The 2,502-nt window shown below is 38.7% G+C and overlaps 1 non-coding gene across 1 annotated transcript; it reads left to right on the top strand.

Annotated features, from left to right (window-relative positions):
* The first annotated feature begins 1,764 nt into the window (after positions 1-1,764).
* On the top strand, positions 1,765-1,871 carry LOC118757519 (U6 spliceosomal RNA). Its single transcript, XR_004995231.2, has one exon. It is a non-coding gene; the product is annotated as a U6 spliceosomal RNA (small nuclear RNA).
* Positions 1,872-2,502: the final 631 nt, after the last annotated feature.

Genomic DNA, 2,502 nt, shown 5'->3' on the forward strand with positions numbered 1-2,502 from the left:
ATGATGGCTCAAGTATTTGAGTCATGGCCACTTATGTGGAAGCTGGGTTGTTTCAGACCTAGTTCAGCTCTGAATGTGGCATTTTGAGAACGAACTAGCTTTCTCTCTCTCACCCCTTTTGCTTTTCAAATAAATAAAAATAAATAAGTCTAAAAATAATTTGTGTTTTGACCTAATTTTTAATTCTCAAGGCTCCTGGTTCAGCAAAATTAAGACAAAAAAAGACATCTTGACTTTTTCCTGTCTCCTGAAGTTAGATGTATCATTGAATACTTAAATCTATTTATTGGTCCTGACTTTTCCTTTTACAGTACCTATTATGAAGCTTGGAGTGATTGAATCATTAAAACTACATGTGATCTGTTATGTGGAATGGTTTGTATTACACCCCTGCACAATGGATATTCTTGGATAACAAATCACCTTGTTGTGGATCCTATTTTTAACTTAGTTTTAGTTTAGAAAGATGAGGTGCAGTATTTGTAAAAATATTGCTTTTTGCAGCTGATTACCTAAAGTAAAGCAACAGATAAGATCCCTTCAGCAAATCATAGGATCTGCATAAACAGTAAAGTCTATAAAATATTTTATTCTGCCACAAATTACTCTCTTAATTTAGGAAATTAGGATAAGAGGAGCTAGGGAAGGAAGAGGCAAATGTGTATCAAGGTAATTTTAGGAGTAATAGTACATAGTTAAACAGCATGGAACACAAACCAAAAAGAGTGCACATTTTGGTACAGCAGTAGCTCATGGCCTGCGAGCTGAGGTGGCCAGATCCAATGAACAAAAGGTAACACCAGAACACAAAATCCTTCAATGCAGCCAAGGAAGGCCTTTGTTAGGCAGAAAGGGAGCCAATGAAAGAATCCTTATTTTGGGGGACCCAACAATGGCTCAGTATGCTAATCCTCCGAACTTGCAGGCCTGGCATTCCAAATGGGCATCAGTTTGTGTCCTGGCTGCTTCTCTTTCAATCCAGCTCCCTGCTTATGTCCTAGGAAAGCAGTAGAGGCTTAGGTCCTTGGGTCCCTTCACCCATGTGGGAGACCGAGAAGAAACTCCTGGTTCCTGGCATTGTATCAGCTTAGCTCTAGCTGTTGCAAACATTTGGGGAATGAACCAGTGGATGGAAGACCTTTCTCTCTGTGTCTCTGCTTATCTGTGTAAGACAGCCTTTCAAATAAAAATAAATAAAACTTTTAAAAAATAATATCTGTTTTAAAAAATAGATCTTCAGCATAAACAATGTTCAGGATTACTGTGATATGTGCCTATTTATCTTTCACTACAGTATTCCAGATGCATCCTACATACCAGCAACACAATGAGATTGGAATTATTCTATCATTGGTCTAACAAAACCATATGATGAACTTGATGGGTGAGATAATGGCAGTGAGGAGACATTTTCAGCAGTTATACCACCATTTGGATAGCTCATGTCTCATAATGGTGTGCCAGTATTTGAATCCCTGTTTTGTTTCCAATTCCCATTTCCTGCTAATATACATCCCGGGAATCAGCAGCATCCATGTCAGAAACATGCATTGAGGACTAGACTGTTGGCTTTAGCCAGTTTCAGATCTAGCTATCATGAGCAACTATACAGTAAAACACTGGATGAGGGATCTGTCTTTGTCTCTCCCTCTCTGTCTTTTGCCCTTTCAAATAAAATAAAAACAAATTGATAGAAATGGAAAGTAAATAGGTAAAAGATTTTTTTTAAGTTCACTTTTCACCCTTGTAAAAAAATGCCAATCCGTGCTCACTTCGGCAGCACATATACTAAAATTGGAACGATACAGAGAAGATTAGCATGGCCCCTGCGCAAGGATGACACACAAATTCATGAAGTGTTCCATATTTTTAAACAGATTTCTGCACTGCACATTTAGTTTTTTCCTAAATGGTGTCTGGTTTCACGGTTCCTATGTAAGGCTTGTATGTATCACTATTCTACCTATCTGTACAGTTGCAGATAGGTACATGTCAGATGAAGTATATACAAAACATGACACCTGAGGAGTGACTAAGTTCGTATCACAGTCAAGCACCACAGGATGGATTACAAGGAACCAATCACAAAGTAAACACACCATTCCCTATTCAACGTGATCTTTACTGTATAATGAGAGTTTCTGAGGATGACAAATTGGTAACAAGGTGCAATTCATAAAGTTTTGTAAGTCTGGAATTACTCCCTTATGTGTGTCAATTTTACTGAAGCATAACTTGTGCACAGAAAGCTGTCTCCATACAAATGATACCCTTCTGTGACTCCTGTGCCCGACCACACCCCGAGTAAATACATACAGCACTCAGGTGACTCACAGTGGTTTCCCAAGCACTTGGACACTGACAAGCTACTCCCCCACGCTCGGCCCAGCTATCCCTTTAAATTAGTCTGCATTTTCTAGAATTGCATGTAAACAGAATCATGCCCATATAAACATCTATAGTTCTCTGCATTCAGCTTCTTTCACCCCAGCTTAATGAAAC

The sequence above is a fragment of the Ochotona princeps genome, chromosome 9, assembly GCF_030435755.1.
Source record: "Ochotona princeps isolate mOchPri1 chromosome 9, mOchPri1.hap1, whole genome shotgun sequence".
NCBI lineage: Eukaryota > Metazoa > Chordata > Mammalia > Lagomorpha > Ochotonidae > Ochotona > Ochotona princeps.